At 44.1% G+C, this 23,205-nt stretch overlaps 1 protein-coding gene and 1 long non-coding RNA gene across 2 annotated transcripts in view; both read right to left on the bottom strand.

The window, feature by feature from the left end:
- Positions 1-23,205, bottom strand: part of LRMDA (leucine rich melanocyte differentiation associated) — a 993,823-nt gene that overhangs the window by 718,989 nt on the left and 251,629 nt on the right. The window lies entirely within an intron of this gene.
- Positions 2,552-23,205, bottom strand: part of LOC138376017 (uncharacterized) — a 30,659-nt gene continuing 10,005 nt past the window's right edge. Inside the window, exons 2-3 of the long non-coding RNA XR_011231640.1 lie at positions 3,492-3,778; positions 2,552-3,056 (exon numbers count right to left, since the gene is read on the bottom strand). This is a non-coding gene — a long non-coding RNA (uncharacterized lncRNA). The remainder of the gene's footprint in view (positions 3,057-3,491; positions 3,779-23,205) is intronic.

Below are 23,205 nucleotides of genomic sequence, written 5' to 3'. Positions count from 1 at the left end.
AGCAAAGACAGCAGATAAGCCCTTCTTCATGGTGGTTTGAACTAAAACAATTTTAAATAGTTTTGCAATTTACCCTTTAAGTGCAGCGAGCCAAGACCACCAAACTAGTTGCAGGGAGAATTCGGTGGTTGGGATTTTATTGTTTCAGTTGTTTAAGACAAACACTTCCACCAGTCTGAACTTAAATTATTTATTTAATGACCTCTTAACTAACTGTTGTGGAACATATACTCTACATCAAACATGGCATGGTATTAGGGAAGAGGAGAGACACAAAAAGTATTAAACATAACCCTGCTCCCAAGAGAAGAACTGCTTATCTAGCTGGTGGTGAGATGCTAATATGAAAAAAAGCTGAATATAATAACTTTATGGTGGAGAAAGTTCACAAATACCTTCACCAAGTGATTGAAGTTAACATCACCAGTCAGAAGCCAGGCTGATAGCATGTACCCCTTGGGAGAATGTGATACCACCTGTGTGGTAGTTTTCCCTAAAACCCGTAACCCCAATCTAATCATAAGAAAACCCATCAGATAAACCTAAACCAAAAAAGCACATTCTACAGAATACCTGACCAGTACTTCTCAAAATTGTCAAGGTCGTGAAAAACAGGAAAGGCTGAATTGTCACAGACCCAGGGAGACTAAGGAGGCGTGACAACCAAATGCAGTATGGCACACTGGAACTGCACTGGATGCTGGAACAGACAAAGGACGTGAATGGAAAAAGTAATGGGATCCAAATAAAGTCTGGAGCTTTACTTAGCAATAATGTTCCACCGTTTTCTTAAATTTGACAAATGGTACCAGGGTAACATGAAATTATAACATTAGAAGAACCTGCAATTGGGCTAGGGGCACACGAGAAAGGTATGTACTATCTTTGCAACTTTTCTGTAAATCTAAAATTATTCCAAAAGGAAGTTTATTTTTTTAAAGTTTATTGTGAAAAGAAATGGAGATATATGGTCAAAGGGTACAAAGTTGCGGTTATTTAGGGTGAGTAAAGTCTAGAGACCTAATATACAGCATGGGACTCATACAGCACCAGGACTATAGATAATAAAACATTTTTTTAAAAAATGAAGACAATTACATGAATTTCACCCTGATTTACATTTATGTACACACACACATATACATTCAGAGAGAGAGAGGAGCTGAGTAAAGATGTCAATAAGTGGTACAGGGGTTTTAAAAAGACTGTGGTTTTGTTGTATCTTAAGAAATTGCCAATATGTGACCTTTTTGACCTACAAAACAGCATTTTCATATGATTCAACCTAAGAAATCGCTGTGGGCTTGGAAGACCCCGTGATACAATGGAGCTTATGCTGGATGTGAAAGGAACCAAACTAGACAGAAGGACACGTTCCAGGAGAAGGGGGCCAGTGTGAGCAGAAGGGAGGATGCACCGTGTGGTCAGAGACAGGAGAGGGCCCTGTCGGCAGGGAAGGGACAGAAGATACGCTGGCAGAGGAAAGGCTCGGGCAGGGAAGTACCTGAGGAATATAAAGGACCTGGGCTCTGAATCTGAAAACCTCACAAAGGCCCTAGTCCTCCCAATAGCCAGGAATGTCCTCTGGAAAAGACCACTGCCACTAGGGACACTAATGCGTGAGCTCACTGTACTGTCTCGATGGCCACGTTTCAGTCCCAGAGTGAACCTCTAGCACAATGAAAAAATCACTGAACTACAAATTGGCAGACCTAAGTCCTAATTCTGGCTCTGCTGCTAATGGGGTGAGAAACCCTAAACAAGTCCCCTCCTCTGTCTCCGTCTTAGATTTCTACCCCAAAGAGGAGAGGAGCTGGATGAGTCGCTAAGGCCTCTTCCAGCTTTAAAACATTAACTCCGACAGGGAATGAAATATGTTTCCTGGCTCTCAAAAGCAACATGTGGTTCACTCCAGTACAGAGAATGATGCAAGGTCTGTGAAAGCAAAAACACTGAGAATAAAAGGACTGTGTTTTTATACACAAGAGTCTATTCTTTTATGATACATGTCTAGACCCCTCTAAATAAACAACAATATTGTACCAGTATGAAAACTCTCTAAATCAGGCTCTGAGGTTAAGGAGGATATATGAACAGATGTGATCTTATTAAGGCCCTAATGTAACTCAAAAACAATTTGTCATATATGACGGGTATTGTTAAATTATGTCCACCTGCCAGAGGCAACCAGAGAAATTACCAACTGCCTTTACTCTGCTTCTACTCAAAAATTCCCTAAAAAGCTCCTGTAGATGTGTCCAGGATACGTATTTTTTAAAGCAGTAACCTAATTGTCACATATAACAGCCAATGGCTCACAATTCCTTTTCATGTATATTTTATTATGGGGCCCAACTGTTTCAACACCCTAGTGGCTCAACTTTAATGTAGCTCAGGAAACCCCCTAAGTAATATCACAAAATGCTTAACATCTGTGAAACTTGGACCCAAAAATGTTCCCTTTTTTTCTTTTTTTTGGGGGGGGGTAGCATGCTGGTCACGGTTTTCATTAACAATAGTGTTGGAGCTCACGGGGTTTTTTTTTTTTTTTTTTTAATCACTTCTCCGGCAGGAAGAACATTTTGACTTTACCTTACTAAACACTCAAAATTATTTCAAACTACAGTGGCCATACTTGCTTCGAGTCAGTTTAAACACAAACCCATTTCCTTTCCTTTCCCTAAATATCTGCCTCATCTCCCCTTCTTGCATTACAATATTTTTATCAAGGGAAACAATGAAAAGAGAGGGGGAAAATGAAGTGTGAAGCATGTGGCGTATTTCCCAAGCTATTTCAAACTTCTCAGAGCTCTTTGGTCTCCAGTGGTGGTTGAAATATTCTTTATCCCACTAAGGAAAGGATGAAAAATTGATCCCCTCCAAACTTCAAATACTGCATATTTCCACAACTGCAGACTGCAGAAAAGAAAGGCAGGCTTAGGAGTTACCAGACCAAACAGGAAGCAGTTCTCAGAGGACCCACGGCTCATCCGAGGCAACTCCACGGGCAGAGCGTGTACACAGAGCCGCTAGGAGAATAAACACCGGCTCCACATCTAAGAGAAATCAAAGCAAATCTCAGAGAAACTGAACATGGAGTCAAACCTCAGTAATTCGGATTAACTGGGGGGAAGGTCAGGTTGGATCAGGACAAAGCCTGGATGATAAAGTTTTTTCGCCCCCACAAAGCACAAGTGCATTTATTTCAAGGTTCACCCCAAACCATCCTTCCAGCCTCATCTCTTACCAGCCTCCTCTCAGCTCCCTTGTGGGGCTCATTAGTCTCCACACAGACCATAATCTTCCCCGTCCTCATGCTTCTGTTCATGATTCTCCCCTTGAGCCTGAAATTCCCCCTCCCGCAACTGTCTACTTGGTAAACTCCCTCTCAATTTTCAAGACCCCACTTCAAATGTCACCCCCAAGACAGAATATGGATAGCACAGATCCCATGCTGTGTTGTGCTTGCTGATCATATAAGTGGTTCTCACCCTGGCCGAGTGGTATTAAAATCACCTGGAAAACATTTCCATAAAATCCTAAATCCCACACCCCATCCCTAACAATTCTGACTGAGTTGGTCTGGGGTACTCCCGGAGCATTGGTATCTTTTTTTCAAAGCTCCCCAGGTGGTCACAATGTGCAGTGTGGGCTTTGAACCTTTGCTATAGAACTTATCACATTGTTCAGAAAGATTTACTGTACCCCAAGAACGGTGGACCCTCAACAAAGGGTTGTTGTAGGCAGGGATGAAGGATAGGAATCCTTCAAAAGGCTTCTGTACGAATAAGGAATTTCATATGATTCCAAAACTGGTGCCCACGTGGCTTATCATCAGTGCTCACTCATTTGTAATAGTGTACCTCCCACCTACCGCCACAGGGGGCAACACGGCTATTCAAGTGTTGGGTGAGGACCCACTACTACAGCTCAGCCTGGTTTCTGGTTACTTCCGCACACCACGGGTTCTCTGCCACCTTGGAGCCCTTGCCCCTTCCTCCCTGTCTTGTTGAAGCATATGCCTTGTTCAAAGCCGGCTGACCATTTCCTCTCTTGAAGCCTTCTCTTGCCCACTTCAAATCCCAGGGGTTTGCTTTCCCACTCAACTCCCACTTAACTTAGCACCTGCCCTCAAGTGCCTCGACGGGTTGATGATTTCACGGTATGTGTATGTAAAGCTCTGTCATGGAGAGAGCAAGGAAAGTGTATCTTACAGAGATTGCTACCTCCTGCCCATGATGCAAGTATCTTAGTCAGTTTAGGCTGCTATCACAAAGTGCGGTACACTGGGTGGCTTATAAACAGCAGAAATTTATTTCTCACAGTTCTTGGAAGATGAAAGTCTTTGGTCAGGTTGCCAACATGGTCGGGTTCCTGTGAGAGCCTTCTTTTGGGTTGTTGCCAGCCATCCTCTCTGAACCCCAGAAAGATCTCTAGGGCCTCTTTGATAAGGGCACCAATCCCTTTCATGAGGGCCCCACATTCATGACCTAATCACCTCCCAAAGGCCCAGTTCCTAATACCATGGCCCTGGGGCTTAGGATTTCAACATATGAATTTGGGCGGACACAAATATGCAGTCTGTAAGGAAGGCTGGGCGTGCAGCAGGTACTCTATGTGTGTTTGTTGGTAGAACCCACCCAGAGTTGGCCCTCTTTTTCCAGGCCAGGTTGTGGGACAACAAAAGGAAGTAAAGATTAACAATGTGGTTGTCCCCAAAAACACCACAGCATAAACATCACACCAAATACCCCTGTGGCAGACAAATTCTAAGACGACCCCCTGACCTTTGCCCCCTAGTCCAACTTCCATGATTATGTCACGCTGTCGGTCAAATGGGATTTTGCAGGTAAAGGTTACTAATCAGTTGGCCTTAAAACATGAAGAGTATCCGGGTGAGCCTCACCTAATCAAATGAGTCCTTTTTTTTAAGGCAGAGATTTTCTCTGGCTGGTAGCAGAAGGGGAAGTCAGAGAGATGAGAAGGGCAGGGAGGAGGTGACAGGAGAGAGATCCCATTCCTCACTTGAAGGTGGAGGAGCCGTGTGGAAAGAGCCTGAGTGTGAACCCAGCCAACAGCCAATGAGAAAACAGACCTCAGTCCTATGGCCACAGGGAACTACATTCTGTCAACAACTTGAAGGAGCCTGGAAGCAGGTTCTTCCCAGAGCCTCGAAAAGAAAATGCACCTGAGCTGATACCTTGATTTCAGCCTTGTGAGACCCTAAGGAGAGAACCCAAGTGAGCCTGCCCAGCTTTCCTGACCTACAGGTATTGTTTTATGCCACTAAATTGGCGGTAATTTGTTACAAAGCAATCTGCAACCATCCCCACCTCCTGATCTAGCCAAACAAGAGAAGTTCCTCTTGTGAATTAATAAAGATCCCATAATATATGCTTATCCTGATGAATATATATTCCAATATTAATGACAGGCTTCTACAAGAGTAAAAGGTACTCTTACGATGCCTCTTGAAGTATCATAATGGCCTCCATGTTAAGTGCTATTAATGATACAGTCATTGATGAATTATTAGAAATTGAATCACAAACCAGGCCGTCTTTCTCAAGTGCTATTTACCAAGCACTACTATTTGCCAACTCTGTTGCTGACCAACAGAAGTTGGGATTCTTAGCTGAAATGCCACAAGCCTGATATCTGAAGACTACACAGCCAGGCACCTGGTGCAGATTCCACCTGTCTGTGCAGGGAGAAGGGGGCCTGAGTGCTCACAACAAGTTCCTAGGTAATGATCCTACTGCTTCTTAGTGCTCCTGCTGCCTAGGAGTGAGGAAGAGGCAGGTGGTCACAGAGGCATTCTGGGTAAAGCATTCTCCACATCCATTCTCCCAGGGTCTCCCTAAACCCACACATCACTAGGGCTCCCTAAAAGGCCACGGAAGCCAGCCTCAGCCACCCAACCCCGCCAGCCTGTGATGACGGGTAATGCCCTCGGCACACACGTGCGTTCCCAGCAGCCATTCTCCAGCCCGGGGAGAAGTCACCTGCCAGGCCACCGCCCCTGGCTGTAGGCTGCCATTTGTCTGCATCAGCATTTGTCTGAACATCTGAACATCGCACCTCCGTCATCTACAGGGGAAATTGATGTCGACGGCATGGGAAAAGAATGTAACTACAGCCTATTCTAAAAGCACGCATTTATTTTATTTTATTTCAGAAATGTATGCATTATGTATGGTTGTACATAAACGTTTTTATAGAGCCTCTTAAATGATTTACCATGAGGTATGTGTTGATTATAATCTCTGCTTATTTAAGAGAGCCTTATTTACCCCCACAGTATTTAATACGTTGAGACATGTTTCAACTAACAGTGACACCAGTAAACAAAAGTTACTGATCTACCTCATGAGTTATAAAACTTGTAACATGCTGTAAACAGCTCTGTCATTTTATTTAGCATATTGCATTGTGTGAGCTGCCTTATTTATCTAGTGGTAAATCTTTATGTATCAAAAATGCTACAGAAGGCACAACAGATAAATTACCGACAGACACTAACATCTGACTAGTTAATCAAACAAATAGGACATGTAACAAAGAGAAAAGCTATAAATATTGACAACAAGCTGCTTCAGTCACAAAAACATTCAATACTTCAGTTCTCAAGTGTGAGTTTTATATCAGTCCCCTGGAAACAGTTTGTATCCTCCAATAAATTTTTACAGTTGATTCACCTGCCTGATACCCCTCAGCCATTTCCTTCAGAAGCTGTCAAAGCCGCCAACGATAATATATGGCCCGACCAACAAGAACAGCTGTAGCCATTCTCTCCGCAGGTTCTTGCACCCTGTTCTGCATAAAATAATACATCAAGATTAATTGATTTCCCGTCAGTCTCACAGAACAGAAAATTAATTTTCATGTAGCTATTTTCCCCAGCATATGAATTTTGTACATGGCAAGTAATTTAAGTTTTTAATTATTCATGAGCGAGGAGGGGGTGGGGAGAAACATGATAAAGTAAGCTTGCGAAAACCCCAAGGCCAATCTCTGGGCCTGGGTTTGTGCTGAGGCAACAATAGCACTCGCTAATGCCCATATAAATAATATATGTATTAACATACATCTTAGTACAACACCAATTTCTCTCACTCTGACCCGAGACTACCAGGTCACCCTGCGGTACTCTGTCAAAGTCGCCGCGCTGGTTACATGTGACATGCTGTGGGAAAACACAGGACATGTCAGCCATATTGAAGTGACCTCCGTCTGCCTGTCGGCGGGCGGCCGCACAGCCCAGGCCCGGCAGGAGGTGATTTAACGGTCAGCGTGTGAGGGGGACCAAGCAAAAGTTGCTAATCAGCCAGGTGCTACCTCAGCGAGTCTTTCATTTGCAGGTGCCACCGACTTGTGAACGAGAAAAATGTGACCAGCAAATAGAAGGAAAGCCTTTGACTCACTCCAGGCCTCGGCTTTCGCAGACTCCCCGCAGCCCAGCGCGAGAAAAACCGTCTCCTCAGAAAGGGAAACCCGCACGACGTGAGCACCTCCCGGCGTCAAGCCTAGTTGCTAAAATGCAGACTCAAATGCTCCCACTGTGCCTCCTCGGAAATTTCGTGGGCGCCGCAGGACGGGCCAACGTGAGGAGCCGGGCTGCAGTCACGGAGCTTGATTTAACCCCGCCAGGGCCCAACCTGCATGCAGCACGTCGCACGGCACTCCTGGGCACACAGGCAGCGGCCACTGCAGTCGAGGCTTTTTGGTCATTGATTATTGATGACTTTCTCTTCCCCGAATATTAAGATCTCATGTGAAATTAGGAGATCTCTAGAAACAGTTGCTCTTTTCCCAGTTAAACCAGGAGCAGCACCTTCGCTGGTTAAGAATCAGGGGGAGGAAAGAATCCGATCAAATCACCAAACTTACACAAGACAAGGGGAGTCCCAAAGTGAGGCAAGAGAGGGCAGGCCTCTTCCAGACCAGGGAGCGGCAGAGAGAATGTGAACCGATTCCTCCAGACAGGAGAAACTGGCTCGGGTAACCCCAAGCAGCAGCTCTGATTCGGGGCACACCATCGAAGACCCCACCAGCAGGGGCAATGCTCTGGTAAGGAGACAGGCTGAGAAGGTCAAAAATAAAACTGAAAGAAACTCAAAATTAAGTTTTAAAAAAAAAAAAAAAGAGGAAGAATTTTATCAGGGGTGGGGGTGGGGAGGACACTTGGTTGGGGGAAGGGGTTATATTTGATGAATTTGATGAAATATTAATAAGGACACAAGAGTGGAAGTTTCTATGAATGTCGTTGCTTAACAGCTTATAAAAATGGCCACTCTAACCAAAACCAGAGAGAAATCAGGAAATTGCTTCTCTCCTTAGAGTAGCCATGCCTCACCCTGGAGGCTGGAGCAAAACTGTGCTTCCAGTGTTTCCATCATAAAACCTGTTTCTCAGTAACCGGTGAAACCTGTGAAAACTCACTTCGCCCAGAAATCTGGCAGCAGAGCAGCAGCAAGGAGGGTAGGTTCTTTTCATACTATTTCAGAATAGGGACTCAGGGTTGTGCTTCTATTGCCACGATGGCTCCAGACAAAGGGGCAACATGACACATCACGTCAAGCAGCTAATTATTGGCACTGAAGAACAGCTAGTCAGCTCAGGCTGGGTTAAAACTAAGCAGCAGGAGGCATTCTCAGTTGTGTCATGTGGGGTATTTGTGAAGGGAGGGCCAATGAGGTTCGCTTAAGTTTTTGTATCTCTTGAGTTTAAAAACAAAAGAGGATGAGGAAATCAAATATCGCACTGATACCCCAACAACAAAAGCTTTGCTTAAATGCTGCCAAACCAACCCAGACCATAGTGCTGCAACAAGCCCCCAGGCCGAGAAACATGTCCAGGCCCTCCTGAACTCCTTGATATACGCACAGCCACATTCCTGGGATGGCCCAACGCTCCTGCCCAGCGGTGATGGGGTGAAACCACAAGGCTCCGGGAATGCCAGGGAAATTCTCAGCTAATTATTTGTCACTGCTGAAACGCATCTGACACTCTCCTGACTTTGCTGGGAGTGTTTTGCCATACTGGTGGATTGGAAAGGTTTAACAAAGCAAAGTACCAAAAAAGAGCTGATGCCCTCAGGACTCTACGGGCTTGGTTTGTTCCTGACTAGTGGCGGAGCTTTAGGAAGGCAACCTAGGAAGTCGATCCAATGAGTCAACATTGGCAATCAGGTGCCATTTGAGCCGTGTGTGTGTGTGTGTGTGTGTTTGTGTGTACACACAGGAAGGGAAAAAACATGGGGTTCCAGGAAAACCTTAAGCATTCAGAATGGCCCCAGCATCCACACCAGCCAAGGTCCCCGTCCCAGCCCTGTCTTCCCGCCCTGCTGAACAGCACAGCAGTTTGCATCTGCATAGCAACAAAGGTGCATTCTGGTTTATACCGGTGTTTGTAGTTTTTCTTCATCTGATGGGGAAGAGGTGGTTTGCTTTATCTCATTTTGAAAATAATCCTATCGAGAACATAAATGAACTCATTATGCACACCGTAAAAAAATATATATATGTGTTGGCAATTCTGTAACTAAAACGTAAAAAACTTCTCGAAGTCGACGCTGCTGCTGGCATAGCTTAAAGGTCTTTGTTTCTGTAAATTCAATTGAGTGTTTCTATTTCTAAGTCTGGCAAGAGGTTCTAATTATTGTTAGAAGCCTAATTAGCATTTAGTATTACATTACAACAACTGCAGCAAAATTGTACCCATTCTCCAATAAACAGTATTCACAGTATGCAATCAAGCCGCTGTACCGAGCAATGAGAATTAATAGCACCGCACGACAATGGTAAATCCTCCATCTCCCGCTGTGTGTGTTTAATAATTTTTCACTCCTTCCAGATTGTTCCCATCAAGCACAATTCCCAAGGTCCTAATCAACCACCCTCCCCATCAATACTACACAGAGATCTGAGCACTGAAAATTATCTGCAATTTCAAAAAGTGCTTTGTTGCATTATTAGGCCACTGACCTAAGAGGTAATGGGTAAATAGTTTCTGAAAAATGTCCAAAGCACAACATAAATTAAAGCTTATAGTCTTGCCTGCTGTTCTCACCATAGCTATAACTGCAAACTATTACGGTTTTTACACAATATTCCTAACTATAATTTTACACCATAATATTGGTGCAAAGCGCCAAATGTTCCGCTTTCACGTGCCTTCATTTACTAAATAAGGAGAGTTTGGGGAAGAAGCTGATGTATTTGGTCCTTTAGAATTTCGCTTGGCCCCACCCTACTCCCACCGTCTTAACCCTTTACCCAGCCCTCACTCTCACCAAAAAAAGAAGAAAAAAGTTCATAATTAAAGTGTAAGCATTTTATGGTGGACAGACGTAGGAGAATTTTTATAAGTAACGGTGTGTGCCAGGCTCTCTGTCTCACACAGGGATCAACAGTAAATGGTGTTGGGATTCACTGCTCCTGAGTGGACCCTGGGGTGGACCAGTGAAGCTCCTGCCGAGAGGGTAGCTTACAGTGTCTTCTGTTGTCTATTGACTGGTGATGACTGTAACGGTGTCTCACAAACCCAAGGCTCAAGGAGAAACACTTTGTTTCGGCAATCTGAAAAGTGTACTTGGGGCTGATGAAGAGAATTTTTGACCAAGGAAAACAAAACCCAGAGCCTCAAATCACAGGAGAACACAGGAGCCAGGTGCTTGCAGCGTGGCTAAGCGGGAGGTAACTGCACAGCAAAGCACTCCCCGTTGAGAATATGCATCGGGACTAATCCAGGAGTTTGGTTGTGGATCGTTGTTGCTGATTGCTTGTTTATTTTACCCAGGAGCAAAGACAGAAAGAATTTCTGACAGCTCAATTCAACCTAACCAAGTAAACATTTGAGGGCCTTCCCTGAGCAAGGCTGCAGGTGCTGAGTTACCCTGTGGTCTGCCAGGCTTTACCAACAAAAATACTTTTCATTTTGCCGCTGTACTCCAGCACCCCCCCAAAACAAAAGACTTCTATAACATTGGTAGAGTGATGCCAATTTCAGGACTAATGACTTTCTGAATAATACACCAAGTTTTTTTCCTAACATCATGATAATACTCTACTGTACTCCTCAGTCATACAGTCACTTATTAATCCATTCAACAATATTTACCGAGCACCTACTAGCGTCCCAGGCACTTGGGATACATTGGTGAGCACAGAGGACAAAGATCTCTGCTCTTGTGGAGTGTATCTTCCAGCATGCGGTAGGCAGATGATCTACAATCATCCTAATGAGTAAGTAAATTACAGCATATGCTGGAAGGTGGTAGGTGGGAGGGAGCAGTGACAAGGGAAGGACAAAAAGAGCAGAATGAAGGATCAGGGCATCAAAGAGGGGCAGGCTGCAGAACTGATCTGGTGACCAGGGTGGGCCTCCATAAGCAAGTGACATATGAGCAAAAACTTAAAAACAAAACAAAACAAAAAAATAATGCTTGATACATGTTTTTAAACCCTTGAATTTCTTCTCCCAATCCCAGGTACCACTTCCATCCTATTTTCTGATACCATGGCCCGCTGGGCTTGTTAGCATATACTGAGTGGACAGGCTTCTCTGCAGGATGGCAGGTGCCACAAGAGGGGAATCTATGTCCGTCCTGTTCACTTCAGTGTCCCCAGCAACTAGCACTGTGCCCAGCAAACAGTAGGGGCTCAAAAACCTTCATGAGTAAATGAACACATACAAGAATCAATGGTAACTCATTATTTACTTTCAAAACCCCAAATAATTCCCCATATATTGGTATAAGTAAGACTTGAATAACAGATTATTAGAGCTTAAAGGATATGAAAGATCTTCTGGTCTAAATAGTAAGCACATTGAGACTTAGAGAAGAAAGGATATTTCCAGGACTCGTATCCAACTCTCTGGAATACTCATCCTGTGACTTTTCACTCCTCCCCAGAGACTAACGGACATGGTGGGGGATGTCAGACAGCTCTGCCTCATCCCTCCATGGTGGCCCTGGTGGCGGTTCTCTCAATGCCCATGTGTGTGATCTCATTCTCTCTCAATAATCATTGCATTATTTTCCTTTTTTTTCTTTTTTGGCTCAGGCTTATTATTTTTTTTAAACTTTTTCTTACCCCTCCAAGTTTATGTCATTTTGGCAAACCAAATATAACACTTGAAGCAAGCAGGAGAGTAGAAGACCACAGAATACTCCAGACCTCGGCGGTCAGATGGCAACAGAAGAAGAATGAACCATAAATCTTGGGCTCCTCAACTAACATGCAAATCCAATAATCATCTCCCTCGTGTCTCCCAGACAATAGAGCTGGGTGAACTCCAAGCAAAAGAATCTTGAAGGCAAGGGGCTTGCGCAGTCTCCTTCTTATAGAAAATTCCTCCCTCTATTTCCAAGTAGACTACTACCAAAAAGTCCATTTCTGTGTCTCCCTTAGGCTTCAAGATCCCTCCTCTACTTTACAAAAACAAATCCATTTGCACACAGAGAACTCACATCATCCCCAACATCCACATCTCCCCACCCATCCTAACCCTACCTTAAAAGATGAGCCTGTCTCACGAGGGAAAGCTGCTTCCCTCCTCTCTGCTAACTCCTGCAGAAAGCGTTTCCTTTCTCCTCCTTCCCCTTCCAGCAATGGCAGGGCAAGAATAATCAAGCTTCAAGATAAGAAACCAGCATGTGACCCCTCATCTGCCTCCATCAGAGGCCACATTGTCATCTCAATAAAAATTCCCACTCGTTTCTCATTTTTGTTCACTCTGTATGGAAAAAGTGGGCCAAACTGTGGCATCACATAGGAAGGCCAGGAGAGCCTGCCCGTGAAGTTAGGGCAAGGACATGAAGAACATGCTCACAGGACAGGAACAGCTTACCTGAGGCTGACAGATAAGCATGGCAAATATGACAGTGACAAACGTGGGCCATATAAACCCCTTCCCCGATTTCACTCAAACCACAGAAAACTATACAATCTACCTGCCCTTCCTTGGGTAGCAAGAGGTGGGAACCGATTCGTAATAGAGGTGGGAGTACCATTCATTCAGAGCTCACCACTGTGCCGAGTGCCTTCCATGCCTGTTCTCTTTAAACAGCATGAGGCAGTAGCTGAGCATGGCTGTCATGACAACACGTGGGGCACAAGCAGTTCATGGTCACATAGCCCACATAGTCCTTTTAATCCACCTCTGAGCCTCATACTCTGAAACCTGAGACACCAAATTATTATGAACACTGGTCTAAATCTAGGGTGATATTTGGGGCTGTAATTCAGGAAGCCTGGAACTTACCCTTAAATTGGGAGCCATGAGGGATTAGCCTCCCAACGCACTTCTCTAACACCAGCAACACAGCACTCAGCCCTGAGCGCTGAGACCCCTTCCCTGGGCCTTGCTCCAGCCTGCTCCAGGCCGTATCCCTCCTCCTGGGATAAGAAGTCCTCAGGGCCCAGGAGCACACCAGAGCATGCCCTCCACCTTGTAAGGTCCACTTGGAGTATCCAGAACTCTATCTATGGTCCATCCCATGGAAGTAAATCCTAGTCCTGAGGGATGGGTACTTGTGATGAGCACAGGACAAACATGAAGTCTGGACACTCGGGCTGTCTCCAGACTGGGGGTGCGCAGAGAAGGCGGGTGGCAGGACGAGGGCAGGCTCTCACCATACTGCCACGTTCCAGCTCCCTAAGGAGGTGGAGAGTCCTAAATTGAAATCTGGACTTCCAACTCATTAACAAAAGTGTATTTGTCACTATAAGAGAATAGAGCACACTTTATTTAGCATTTCTTAGTTTGGTTCATAACTGTACATACCTTAGACATGTGGTACATGGGCTTCATTTGTACTCTAGCCCAAGAATGTATAAATGTCAGAGGAGAGCCTGAGTGTTGCCCCAGGGTTCCTCCCCAGGCTCTGGCATCCCATGTCAATCGATGCTTCCTCCCCAAACACGGGCATCCCTCCCTCTAAGCACACCCAATCCTTAAGTAACCAGATTTATACCAAAGTCACATTTGAGAGTAGGTGCTCCGTCTACTAAAGGATTCCATTATTCAGCAAACTCCCCTGATGCATTTGGTTGAACCAACTGATAAAAATTTATTACACACAAAAAAATAATCTCACCAATTCATCTTTTCATGTGTAAAGTAAAACTGATAGGGAAAAACTTAAATGATTTCCACTTTACTACTATTTCATTTCACAGGTAATACTTAGTCATTGTAGAAAATTAGAAAATGCAGATAAACAAAAGAAATGATATAAAAATCATCTTCTACAGCACTTGGCACGATTAGCCTTATTAGGATTTAATGCATATACTTCAGATTTTTTCCATTTCATCCTATATATGGGAAAACACTGAGATATAGGCAGTTAATTTTACAAGAATTCTGTTAAATTATGAATATAAACAATTATTCAGTGCCACCCATGCCAGGCCTTGGGAAGTCCAAGGTAATTAAGACATAGTTTATGACCTATTATAGTTTGTGCTATATTGGAAGAGACCAACATATCAGCCAGTGATTACATTACAGAGTGAAAAATGTCTTACCAGAAACCTGTAGGAAAGACTACAGAGCACTCCACAGAGGATCCAGAGATGGGAATGACTCTTTCTGCCTGGGCAATGACCTCAGGGTTTTGCCAACACTAATATTCAAATAATATTCTCGTCTTCCCATTCTTGTTCAACAAACACTTATTGAGCACTTACTGCGGACCAAGCACTATTTTAAGTACTGGGTATACAATGATAACAAGATAAAGTTCTATCATCATGGAGCTTACACACAAATTTACCAAAAAAAAAAAAAAAATAGATAAAACAATGTTATACCTTCCTTTGACTAATCTACAGGAGGTGCTCAAAAATGTGTGTTGTTAAAGGAACAAAGGTACACGGTGAGCCCACCTCTTTGCACTTCCATTTCAAAGGCAGGTGTTGTCCTTGAAGTTACCGCATCAGACAGTTGTGACGTTTCAAAACACAACCTGGTATGTCTGCTCTGTTTCACTTAAAATTATGAATCCAATAGGCTTAATCCAAAATCTCTAGCTCTGAATTGGGTTACCATGTTTTTATATTTGATTTGTATTTCCATCAGTATCAACCCAAGCATCCTTATAGAGACACCAGCAATGTACATGATTTATAGCAAGTCAGTCAAGGTAAAGCCTATAGCTTCCCTTCACATTTTGACATTATCAGATTACTTCAGAAGCTGGCAGCAGCTACCATAAGTAACAAGCTGTCAGTGTAAATAAATCACTCTCTCAAAAATAACCGCTAAAAAGTATAGATTAGTATGAGCAGAGGTGGGCTTGGCCTTTTTTTTTTTTTTTTTTTTTAATTTTCCCCTCCCCAACAAGTCTCCTATATATTTAACTTTATATAGAAAGAAGAAATGAGTTCATTTTCTTTCTTGAAGAAAAAGTTCCAAGCTTAAGATCCATATGAGAAACTCAAGTCTCAAAAGGAAAGTTTGGAGCTTCCTGTGTCTAAATCATAAGGCGATCCATTTGCAGTCACCTAAAAAAGCCCAGGGTGTGGGGAACAAACAGCGGGTTCTGTGACGAGCAGCCCACAGCAGGCCAATTTCATGTCCTTCTGTGATGGAGTGACGGGCAGCAGGATAAGAGAGAAGCAACAGATGCAATCCGCCCCGCCTGCAGCGGGCCTCTCTGTCTGGTCCCACATGATGCACCCATCGATGAGCCGGCAACACTAACCTTAGAAGTCCCCAGCGGGCTGGGGGACCCCACCCAGAATGGGATCTCCAGTGTCTTTGCGCCACCTGAGGTGGGGAGTGACGTCAGTCCCCACACTGAAGGGGTGAACCGTGGGGCCGTGGGCTGTGCGTCTGTGGATGAGTCCAGGGGTGGAAGCGGCAGTGTCCCCCTTACCCTCGGAGACACTGAATAACGGGACAGGTGTGCGGAAACAAGGGAGGCACGAACGGAATTCTAAAAGTCTATGAGACAAATTCTAGAAAGGCTCAAGAACAAGATCAATCTTAGTGGGAATAAGAGAAAGACAGTGCTCTAGAGAGCAACTTGAGTCCGTATCACACAACCCCAAAAAAGAAAAAGCCCTATGTCACTAAATTCAGACATCACCCAGGACCGTGTGAGTCACGGTGGCTTCCAGGCAGAGTACGAAAGGAAATCTTTAGTGGTATGTTACGAGAAACTCAGGCTGGCACTGGGAAGCATTCAAAGCATCCAGAGGCACGAGATGCAGGAATCGTCCTGCCATGGTTTGGTGCGGCTCAACTCACAGGGGGTGGGCTTGTTCTATCATGATACGCTACACGGAGATGTCAGAGAGTCCACTGAAGCCACACTGCACAGGCACATAAACCCCGCCTTGCCACCCTCATATTTCAATGACTGTGTCTGCCCATCTCACCCAAAAACCTAAACACTCTTGGTTTTTGTGGCCACATTTGAATTACTGAGGATGGTTAAGCAATGCTAGAATCTACTAGCTTGTACCAAGAGTTCCCATCCCAGGATGTCCCTCACCAAAAGGTCCAGATAAAAGGGCCAAAAACTCTCACATTGGCCAACAGAAAGATCAGGAACTCCTGAAAAGTCAATGATTCCGGGGACCTGGAGACAAGCCTGTCTTATTTGGGGATATGCCCTTCTCTGCCAAAGCACCAGTGAAAGAAGCTGCCTTCTGATTTCCACGGTCACATGGAACTACCTAGCTTTCCCTGGTTCACTAATAAAATGTAAATATATTCACGCTCATTCATTAACTCATTCAATAAGGATTCTTCTATCTATACGCCAGAGTCTCTGCTAACTGTCCTCCCTGCATGGCAGCTTCCTGTCTGGTGAGGGAGACAACTATATGAGTTGTTATAATAACATGTAAGCAATGTTACGATGGAAGAAGAGAGAGAGCGAAGAGAATGAGACCTAATGGGGAAATCAGGAAAGGCTTCCCAGAGGAAGTGGCATTTAGGCTTAGATCTGAAGGTGATAAACAGGAGGTAAGTAGAGAGGACAATACATGCAGAGGCACAGAGGTGAGAAGGTGGGCAGGACTTAGACACAGTGAGAGGAGCTCGGCATGGCTGGTGCTTCGTGGCTGGGGGGACAGTGGTAAGACCACCACCGCCCTCACCTCTCACACACACAGACCGACTTATCCATCTACCCAAAAGTGCACACTCGACTCCATCAGCTACCATCCCCCCGAGTGCCTTTCTCCATGCAGTTGTCGTGTCTCCTAGCCCCAGGAGTACAGCACACCCATGTGCATGCCAGAGACCTGCCGCCCATGCTTTTCTAAGGCTGGGATCAAGTTCACCATCACCCCCCACCACGTTACCTACTCCCCAGCACTCCCTTTTCTGAGTTATTCTAGTGCCTGCATCCTGCTCCACACAGTAAGTGAGGCTTCTTCACACAGGCGCTTTCATCATTCATTCAAGCCCCAGCTTAGTCTTCTCTGCCCTTCTGGAGGACACAGACCACGTTTTCAAGTGTCTGCCACCTCTGTGTCGGCACCCAGACACCCACACAGCACTGCATCAAGCACAGAATTAGACATAAACGTCCAAGGACAGACTCATTTTTAATGACAGTCTATTCTGAAAGATTATTTATACAATCCCTGCCACTTTTCAACATAAGGGATTTGCTGGCCTGGGTAATTGTTATTTGGGGTCTCCTTTCTACGGTAGCTAGAGATGTTGTGCATTTAGGAGAAAGATTGTGTAGTTTGGTGTCATGGAAAAAAGTACAGACTGGAGTCAGACCAACATTTCTATCCCAGTTTCACTGATTGCCGGCTGCGTGTCTTCTGGCAAGTTGTTTAACCTCTCTAAACCTCAGTTTCCTCATCTGTGAAATTGGGATCATAATATCCTCAAAGGGCTATTATGAAACCCAAATGAAATAATGTATAATTCTATGCCTGGCTTAGAGTAGACACTCAAAAAAATATGTTCTCCTTATTAATGGGGGAAAAAAAATCAAAGATGGCCTGAATGCAAAATCAAATCAAATGATTCCCCAAAAATGGTTAACTCCGGGAAACAAACCCATCTACGAACCAGACTGAAATATAAGACGTAGCTTCTAACAGACATTAGCATTTTTAGTGGAGACAGGTATACAACAATAAAATTAAATTAGAAAAGCTTCAAACCATCACTAGAAATGTCCTTTTTCAACTCCGCAAAATAAAAGTAGAAAAGGAATTAACGGAGGCAAACAGAAATACCCACAGATTATCATCTTCCTTTGTTATGTAAAATAACTTGCTAAAATCATATCTGGAGATATTTTTTGTGTTGTCACGTTAAAGAACGTGCTTGCTGGTTAAAATAAGCAATCATAAAATATACACGGTGCGGGCATATAATACACATTTTAAAAGAGAAAATAAAAAGCAAGCGATAACCATATGCATGTCTTACTGCAAATAAAGCCTGTGACCTTTCCAAATGAAGACAAGAGTATCACTCTTCTGAATTTCTAATATGATGCCCTAATACTCATATTCCCCCTCAACAGATATTTTGTTTCCAACTTTAAGGCTGTTGAGGTAGCACTCTTCACATTGCCTATTTGTCTTCCACGGTCAGCTGAGCTCAGCTACCCAAACACACATACGCGCGCTCGGAGGACAGATTTGTCATGCTGACCTTTCATATCTCCTGCGCTTTTTAACTGATTGAGATTCCATCCCAGGGAAACATGCACACAGCATCACTGCAGAGGAGAAAAATCAGGTAAAGGATGGCAAAGATAAACACTGGGGAAGCAAGCTAGAACCTGAGCACCCGCGACATTGTTCACAGGATTATTCAAGGAGAGAAAGCCAGCCGAACCTACTGAAGCAGGCAGTACACGATGCCAAATTAACCAGTGACCTTTACAGGGGATGTCAAAGGGGAAAGCAATTTGTAAGGTAGTGTTTACTGGGCGCCATGCATTGGCCTGTACGTGGACTAGAACCTTCCATGATCAAAGACTGAAAACACCAGCCGAGGGAAAACTGCCTCCACATCCCAAAGCAACTCAAGCTCTAAAGGAAGAACGGCCATGAGTGTATTATCGCACCCACACCTGGCTCCCCAACTTGGATGTGGGCAGTGACTGATACTGTCTCAAAAATCCTAGAACACAGCATGCAATACGCCCCCGTTCTGTGGCCAGCTTATCTTGTTAGGCTACGTGAGCTTCCATTCTGTAAAACCACACAGTCCTCCGGGTTATAGAGGCATATTGGTCATATTTCAAACACTCCAGAAACCTCTGTATCGTAAGTTTTACCCACTGTATTTTCCCTCCACATGAGATGAGAGCTTCCCTCCCAGTAGGGGCCGTGGCCATGAGAAATGAGTGTTTTTCCCTTTTGCCAGTAAGAAATCTGAAGACCTGGTATAAAAACCACTCAGGCATAACAAGTTACAGCCCAGCAGGCACCCTGATTAGCTGGGTTCTATAACCATAAAGTCAACAATAATCTACCTACATGCCCTTTCTGCAGGTGGCTCACCTACGGATGCTAAGTCAGTCGGCAACAGTTCAGCCGAAATTACATGGAGAGCATTATGCGTAAACATGAATGTTCCAGCTTGCCCTTAACTATACCACTGGGACTCCGGGCCTACGCACCAATCTATTACCCCCACTCAGCACCAACCCCCACTGTAACTTTTTTTCTTCTCCCTGTGAATTTTCCCCACTGTTATCGGCATCCCCTGCTCAAAGCAGGGCCCTTCCTGCTTTCGTCTGTGCCTTCCACACCCAGGCCATCCTTTATACTAAAGAAGACATGATTAACTCCCCTTCTGCAGCATGTAAACTTCGGGTTGATTGTTCTAGCGGTGTTGACCGACTACCCTGAGCTGTTCATACTCTCTTCACAGTCCCCCTGGAGATACCAGCCACACACTGAAATCCAACTCCCTGGGGTACAGGACCTCTGAACACATGGTGGGGGACTCATACACACACACACACACACACACACACACACACACACGTTCTTTTTTCAACTTATGAAGGGAAGAATATTCAACTTAGGACCATTGATCCAACATCTCTATTCTAAAGTTCTAGAAATGTTCCCTAAGTTTTGCTAAAATAAAAGGGGCTTTCGTACTCAAGCCAAAATCCTTCCACCTAGTCAAACAAGATGAGCAGACACAGTCCTTGGAAATGATTATTAAGATTAATGTCTTATTTCTTTTTTTTTTTTTAATGGCTTGAATTTTTTACCAAGTTTTGCAGGAACAGCCAAAAGGATACTGCATCTTTAGATCCTAACAGGGAGGCTGAATCCAAATCTCGAAAAGCCCCCACCTCCCCCTGAAAGCAGCAGGTGTGAGGCCTAATGGTCTGTCACAATGAAGGGTCAGTCTCTGACACTGAGACCCACATCGTGTGACACAGAGTGATTTACACAACCCTACTCAAAAAAATTGTAGGAAGTTGGATGATTTATAAAATCATAAATTATAAATCAATTACTAGAGATAGATTGATTTATCTCCAGGCCCATTTGTTCCCAAGGTGTGAGACCCTTTTATAGGACCCCTTGACCAGAGGAGACAAAGAAGAAGAAGCGACTCTCAGACCACTTCTGCTGTTACAGCCTCTTTGCAAACCTCGCTCCTGTAAATTCCATTTTAATCCAGTACTGCCCACTTCAGGAAATGAACAGCCAATTACAGGAATAAATGGAAAAAAACAAAGATAAAAGCAGCACTGGCCTTCAGAGGAAAGGGGACTGGATTCTCCCAGTTCCCAAAATCCAGATGAAAACAGAAAAATCCTATTCAGTATTTAGGACATTTATCCAGACAGCTCTGTGCACATCCTCACAGGCAGGAACACCTGTATACACAAACAACATTTCAGGATTCATCTCACATAATTTATGAACAATCATTTTCAAAAAGATGGCTATCATTAATTGCGTTGTGCCCCTAAATGTCTACAGCACAGGAGTAGCTTTTTCACTCTAAAGAAAAGCCAATGTGCTTATGCTATATTTGAGATGATCACAGTAAACAATTTGTTTTGGCATAGCCCCGGTGTGAGCAAGCAATACACACAGAAGGGAAATTCTACCCCACGTCACAGGACAGTCACACTTGTCCCATCTTGTGGCTCCATCCCCAAAACCAGCGAATTCTCCCCTACTCACAAGTTTCCTCAACTTAAATGTCTTTACAGTGGCTAGGAACAATACCAAGAACCCCTTATCTTATCCCTCTCACAGAGATTCTTAGATGAGGATATTGTAATTCCCAATTTAGAGACAGGGTGACTGAGGTCCAAAGTGGGTAAGGTCCTAAAAGCCGGGGAGACAAAGGCACGGGGGCCTCTGGATGCCATACTCTCCCTGCTGCACCACGCTGTTGCTTAAGTCAAAGAAAATATCAATATTTCTCAGGCTGCACAGCTTAAGGGAGAAATCTCTCCTCCCATGCCTCAGATAAATTTTAAAACTAAGAGAGTAAATGGCAATGCAAATACTACTATTAGATATTTATTATGTTGCAAAGCTTGAAAACAGTCAGGAAAATGGAAAAGTTACTTTTTTCCCTACACAAATTTGTTAATGGGTGCCATAATGGGGAGCCCTGTTTGCTGGCACTCTGCGAAACGTCTACAAATTGCCTCTGCAGAGCATTATAGGTTGTCAGACTAATGTAGTTGAAGATAATTTGGCCTTTCAGTGAATTGAACCTCACAGCACGATTATACTCCACAACCAAGTAGAGTGTCACAATTATTCTTTCATGCTGAATTACCATATAATGTCATGAGTCTACCTGTCATAAGTCCTGTAGCCTAGTCTGAATTTTTTCCCCTAAATCTATGGTTCGTGGCCAAAAAAAATGTATAATAATAATTTTTTTGTGTGCCTAATGGAAATCTGATTGTTTTTATCAACAATAAATTTCATAGCAAATCAAAGGATATGCTTGGACAAACAATCCGATACTCAAGGTTAAAAAACACACAAATAATAAATTGCTGGTGTGTCATGTTCAATTTTTACTACAGCATTACACTGCAATAACCATAACAGGATCTAAATTGTTGTCAGAACATTAAACAAACCCCCATACTTCACAAAGGCATCCTGTCTGAGTAATTCACACAACGGAAACAACTATCAAATTTTCCACTGTCCCACGGCTACACCATACATCAGTGCAATTTTATGTATTTGGACAATTCGTTGAATAAATTACTTCCATCCTGCCTGCTCTTGCCACTTCTGTTAAGAGTCATATCAGTTTTAATTGTCTTTCTGTCTATATGGAGCCACTGTTTTTCTGGCCTTTTCCTGTGCTATTTCCTGAGCCCCAAAATAAACTATGAACACCTACCAGAGTGGGCGCTGGAGACACACAACTGCAGGAGAAGGGTGTCCTGTCAGAGGCCAGGAGCCTCTTCCTTCTCCTGCTACATGACAGTTGCTAAGCGTGTGCTTGGGAGTGTGACAGTTCGTGGCGTTTGCATGGGAACGCGGTGTCTTTTCAACATCACAGCTAACTCAAAGCTAAAGGCAGCAAGGACCCCACGTTCTGCTCTGTCGCCATTTGGTTGTTTACTTTTTTGGTTCATCACGGCATTCAGCCTGGCGTGAGAATGGACTCAGCCTGGGTTAAATGTCCCCAGTTCTATTCATGGTCAGAACCCAGCTCCCAGCCCGTTCACGGCACACTCCCCAAGCTGCTTCTTTGGCACGTTGCTCCCAAACAAATAACAAGCCCTCCTTTTCCAGGTTGAAGATCTAACCTTCATCAATGCACAAAGGTACATGCTGCAAGTACAGTTGTAGAACAAGTAACACCATAATGGCACAAATAAACTCTGTCTATACAAGGCGGAGTTAACGACTTCCCATCGTGTTTCTCAGCACCTTCAATAGCAGACCAAATTGACACCGACCAAAGGGAATCGGATCAATGGGATACAACTCTCTTTCCTAAACAAGTTCCTCTTAGCTTGGCCTACAGTTCAGCACACGTATTTGTATCGCCAAAGCCGACCTTCCAGGCCAGATAAGTTAATGGAAAGAAATGTAAGTAGAGGCTCCAGGCACCCCAAACCAATGTGGGTGCTGTTTTAAAAATGATTCCATCACCTGTGCCACCAAAGCCAAATAAATACATCACACACTGAAATCTCATCACACTGCCTATCTGAAGCCTGATGCTGCCAAGGAAACCATT

This window comes from Eulemur rufifrons, chromosome 28 (assembly GCF_041146395.1).
Source record: "Eulemur rufifrons isolate Redbay chromosome 28, OSU_ERuf_1, whole genome shotgun sequence".
Taxonomy (NCBI): Eukaryota; Metazoa; Chordata; class Mammalia; order Primates; family Lemuridae; genus Eulemur; species Eulemur rufifrons.
This window is presented reverse-complemented; position numbering and strand designations above follow the sequence as displayed.